This window comes from Rhinopithecus roxellana, chromosome 3 (assembly GCF_007565055.1).
Source record: "Rhinopithecus roxellana isolate Shanxi Qingling chromosome 3, ASM756505v1, whole genome shotgun sequence".
NCBI lineage: Eukaryota > Metazoa > Chordata > Mammalia > Primates > Cercopithecidae > Rhinopithecus > Rhinopithecus roxellana.
The window spans coordinates 59,367,261-59,373,130 of NC_044551.1; the positions used below are offsets into that span (position 1 = coordinate 59,367,261).

General features: G+C 41.0%; 1 non-coding gene across 1 annotated transcript; it reads left to right on the forward strand.

Moving 5' to 3' along the window:
• Positions 1-2,042: 2,042 nt before the first annotated feature.
• On the forward strand, positions 2,043-2,233 carry LOC115896741. The gene has a single exon (XR_004056635.1). It is a non-coding gene; the product is annotated as a U2 spliceosomal RNA (small nuclear RNA).
• Positions 2,234-5,870: the final 3,637 nt, after the last annotated feature.

The window sequence follows — 5,870 nt, forward strand, 5'->3', positions numbered from 1 at the left end:
TGCCCCTTCAAGTGGGTCCCTGACCCCCGTGTAGCCTAACTTGCAGACACCTCCCAGTAGGGGCCAACTGACACCTCATACAGCCGGGTGCCCCTCTGAGATGAACCTTCCAGAGGAAGGACAAGGCAGCAATATTTGCTGTGCTGCAATATTTGCTGTGCTGCAGGCTTCGCTGGTGATACCCAGGCAAACAGGGTCTGAAGTGGACTTCCAGCAAACTCCAACAGACCTGTAACTGAGGGACTGACTGTTAGAGGAAAACTAACAAACAGAAAGGAATAGCATCAACATCAACAGAAAGGACATCCACACCAAAACCCCATCTGTAGGTCACCAGCATCAAAGACCAAAGGTAGATAAAACCACAAAGATGGGGAGCAACCAGAGCAGAAAAGCTGAAAATTCTAAAAACCAGAGCACCCCTTCTCCTCCAGAGGATCGCAGCTCCTTGCTAGCAACAGAACAAAGCAGGATGGAGAATGATTTTGATGAGTTGACAGAAGTAGGCTTCAGAGAGTCAGTAATAACAAACTTCTCCAAGCTAAAGGAGGATGTTCGAACCCATTGCAAGGAAGCTAAAAACCTTGAAAAAAGATTAGGGGAATGACTAGCTAGAATAAACAGTGTAGAGAAGACCTTAAATGACCTGATAGAGCTGAAAACCATGGCACAAGAACTACGTGACGCATGCACAAGCTTCAGTAGCCAATTTGATCAAACGGAAGAAAGGGTATCATTGATTGAAAATCAAATTAATGAAACGAAGCGAGAAGAGAAGTTTAGAGAAAAAAGAGTAAAAAGAAACAAACAAAGCCTCCAAGAAATATGGGACTATGTGAAAAGACCAAATCTACGTCTGATTGGTGGACCTGAAAGTGACGGGGAGAATGGAACCAAGATGGAAAACACTCTTCAGGATATCATCCAGGAGAACGTCCCCAACCTAGCAAGGCAGGCCAACATTCAAATTCAGGAAATACAGAGAACGCCACAAAGATACTCCTTGAGAAGAGCAACTCCAAGACACATAATTGTCAGATGCACCAAGGTTGAAATGAAGGAAAAAAGGCTAAAGGCAACCAGAAAGAAAGGTTGGGTTAACCACAAAGGAAAGCCCATCAGACTAACAGCAGATATCTCGACAGAAACCCTACAAGTCAGAAGAGAGTGGGGCCAATATTCAACTTCTTAAAGAAAAGAATGTTCAACCCAGAATTTCATATCTAGCCAAACTAAGCTTCATAAGTGAAGGAAAAATAAAATCCTTTGCAGACAAGGAAATGCTGAGAGATTTTGTTACCACCAGGCCTGCCTTACAAGAGCTCCTGAAGGAAGCGGTAAACATGGAAAGAAACAACTGGTACAAGCCACTGCAAAAACATGCCAAATTGTAAAGACCATCGATGCTAGGAAGAAACTGCCTCAACTAATGGGCAAAATAACCAGCTAACATCATAATGACAGGATCAGATTCACACATAACAACATTAACCTTAAATATAAGTGGGCTAAATGCCCCAATTAAAAGATACAGACTGAAGCAAATTTACAAGAAAAAAGCAAACAACCCCATCAAAAAGTGGGCAAAGGATATGAATAGACATTTCTCAAAAGAAGACATTCATACAGCCAACAGACACATGAAAAAATGCTCATCATCACTCACCATCAGAGAAATGCAAATCAAAACCACAATGAGACACCATCTCACACCAGTTAGAATGGCAATCATTAAAAAGTCAGGAAACAACAGGTGCTGGAGAGGATGTGGAGAAATAGGAACACTTTTACACTGTTGGTGGGATTGTAAACTAGTTCAATCATTGTGGGAAACAGTATGGCAATTCCTCAAGGATCTAGAACTAGAAATACCATATGACCCAGCCATCCCATTACTGGGTTTATACCCAAAGGATTATAAATCATGCTGCTATAAAGACACATGCACACGTATGTTTATTGTGGCACTATTCACAATAGCAAAGACTTGGAATCAACCCAAATGTCCATCAGTGACAGACTGGATTAAGAAAATGTGGCACATCGCTTCTCGGCCTTTTGGCTAAGATCAAGTGTAGTATCTGTTCTTATCAGTTTAATATCTGATGCGTCCTCTATCCGAGGACAATATATTAAATGGATTTTTGGAGCAGGGAGATGGAATAGGAGCTTGCTCCATCCACTCCACGCATTGACCTGGTATTGCAGTACCTCCAGGAACGGTGCACCCCCTCCGAGGGAGAGGCCGGGCGCAGTGGCTCAAGCCTGTAATCCCAGCACTTTGGGAGGCCAAGGCAGGCAGATCACAAGGTCAGGAGATCGAGACCATCCTGGCTAATACAGTGAAACCCCGTCTCTACTAAAAAATACAAAAAACTAGCCGGGCGAGGTGGCGGGCGCCTGTAGTCCCAGCTACTCGGGAGGCTGAGGCAGGAGAATGGCGTAAACCTGGGGGTCGGAGCTTGCAGTGAGCTGAGATCCGGCCACTGCACTCCAGCCTGGGCGACAGAGCGAGACTCCGTCTCAAAAAAAAAAAAAAAAAGAAAAAGAAAATGTGGCACATATACACCATGGAATACTATGCAGCCACAAAAAAGGATGAGTTCGTGTCCTTCATAGGGACATGGATACAGCTGGAAACCATCATTCTCAGCAAACTATTGCAAGAACAGAAAACCAAACACCACACATTCTCACTCATAGGTGGGAATTGAACATTGAGATCATTTGGACACAGGAAGGGGAACATCACACACTGGGGCCTATTGTGGGGTGGGGGGAGGGGAGAGGGATGGCATTGGGAATTATACCTGATGTAAATGATGAGTTGAAGGGCGCTGACGAGTTGATGGGTGCACCAACATGGCACATGTATACATATGTAACAAACCTGCACGTTGTGCACATGTACCCTAGAACTTAAAGTATAATAATAATAAAAAAAAAGATACAGACTGGAGAATTGGATAAAGAGTCAAGACCCATCAGTGTGCTGTATTCAGGAGAGCCATCTCACATGCAAAGACACACATAGGCCCAAATAAAGGGATGGAGGAAGATCTACCAAGCAAATGGAAGGCAAAAAAAAGCGGAGGTTGCATTCCTAGTCTCTGATAAAACAAACTTTAAACCAGCAAAGATCAAAAGAGACAAAGAAGGCCATTATTAAATGGTAAAGTGATCAATTCAACAAGAAGAGCTAACTATCCTAAATATATATGCTACCAATACAGGAGCAATCAGATTCATAAAGCAAGTCCTTAGAGACCTAAAAAGAGACTTAGACTCCCATACAATAATAATGGGAGACTTTAACACCCCACTGTCAATATTAGACAGATCAACGAGACAGAAAGTTAACAGGATATCCAGGACTTGAACTCAGCTCTGCACCAAGCAGACCTAACAGACATTTACATAACTCTCCACCTCAAATCAACAGAATATACATTCTTCCCAGCACCACATTGCACTTATTCCAAAATTGACCACATAGTTGGAAGTAAAGCACTCCTCAGCAAATGTAAAAGAACATAAATCATAACAAACTGTCTCTCAGACCACAGTGCAATCAAATTAGAACTCAGGATTAAGAATCTCACTCAAAACCACACAACTACATGGAAACTGAACAACCTGCTCCTGAATGACTACTGGGTAAATAATGAAATGAAGGCAGAAATAAAGATGTTCTTTGAAACCAATGAGAACAAAGACACAATGTACCAGAATCTCTGGGACACATTTAAAGCAGTGTGTAGAGGGAAATTTGTAGCACTAAATGCCCACAAGAGAAAGCAGGAAAGATCTAAAATTGACACCCTAACATCACAATTAAAAGAACTAGAGAAGCAAGAGCAAACAAATTCAAAAGCTAGCAGAAGACAAGAAATAACTAAGATCAGAGCAGAACTGAAGGAGATAGAGACACAAAAAAAATCCTTCAAAAAAATCAGTGAATCCAGGAGCTGGTTTTTTGAAAAAATCAACAAAATTGATAGACCACTAACAAGACTAATAAAGAAGCAAAGAGAGAAGAATCAAATAGACGCAATAAAAAGTGAAAAAGGGGCTATCACCACCGACCCCACAGAAATACAAACTACCATCAGAGAATACTATAAACACCTGTACGCAAATAAATGAGAAAACCTAGAAGAAATGGATAAATTCCTGGACACATACACCCTCCCAAGACTAAACCAGGAAGAAGTTGAATTGCTGAATAGAGCAATAACAGGCTCTGAAATTGAGGCAATAATTAATAGCCTACCAACCAAAAAACGTCCAGAACCAGACGGATTCACAGCCAAATTCTACCAGAAGGACAAAGAGGAGCTGGTATCATTCCTTCTGAAACTATTCCAATCAATAGAAAAAGAGGGAATTCTCCCTAACTCATTATATGAGGCCAGCATCATCCTGATACCAAAGCCTGGTGGAGACACAACAAAAAAAGGGAATTTTAGACCAATATCCCTGATGAACAATGATGCAAAAGTCCTCAATAAAATACTGGCAAACCAAATCCAGCAGCACATCAAAAAGCTTATCCACCAAGATCAAGTTGGCTTCATCCCTGGGATGCAAGGCTGGTTCAACATATGCAAATCAATAAATGTAATCCACCACATAAACAGAACCAATGACAAAAACCACATGATTATCTCAATAGATACAGACAAGGTCTTCGACAAAATTCTACAGCCCTTCATGCTAAACTCCCAATAAACTAGGTATTGATGGAACGTATCTCAAAATAATAAGAACTATTTATGACAAACCCACAGCCAGTATCATACTGAATGGAGAAAAACTGGAAGCATTCCCTTTGAAAACTGGCACAAGACAGGGATGCCCTCTCTCACCACTCCTATTCAACATAGTGTTGGAAGTTCTGGCCAGGGAAATCAGGTAAGAGAAAGAAATAAAGGGTATTAAATTAGGAAAAGAGGAAGTCAAATTGTCCCTATTTGCAAATGACATGATTGTATATTTAGAAAACCCCATCGTCTCAGCCCAAAGTCTCCTTAAGCTGTTAAGCAACTTCAGCAAAGTCTCAGGATACAAAATCAATGTGCAAAAATCACAAGCATTCTTATACACCAATAACAGACAAACAGAGAGCCAAATCATGAGTGAACTCACATTCACAATTGCTACAAAGAGAATAACATACCTAGGAATCCAACTTACAAGGGATGTGAAGGACCTCTTCAAGGATAACTACAAACCACTGCTCAAGGAAATAAAAGAGGACACAAACAAATGGAAGAACATTCCATGCTCATGGATAGGAAGAATCAATATCATGAAAATGGCCATACTGCCCAAGGTAAATTATAGATTCAATGCCATCCCCATCAAGCTATCAATGACTTTCTTCACAGAATTGGAAAAAAACTACTTTGAAGTTCATATGGAAACAAAAAAGAGCCCACATTTCCAAGACAATCCTAAGCAAAAAGAACAAAGCTGGGGCATCGCGCTACCTGACTTCAAACTATACTACAAGGCGGCAGTAACCAAAACAGCATGGTACTGGTAACAAAGCAGAGATATAGACCAATGAAACAGAACAGAGGCCTCAGAAATAACACCACACATCTACAGCCATCTGATCTTTGACAGACCTGACAAAAACAAGAAATGGGGAAAGGATTCCCTATTTAATAAATGGTGCTGGGAAAACTGGTTAGCCATATGTAGAAAGCTGAAACTGGATCCCTTCCTTACACCTTATACAAAAATTAATTCAAGATGGATTAAAGACTTAAATGGTAGATTTAAAACCATAAAAACCCTAGAAGAAACCTAGGCAATACCATTCAGGACATAGGCATGGGCAAGGATTTCATGACTAAAACACC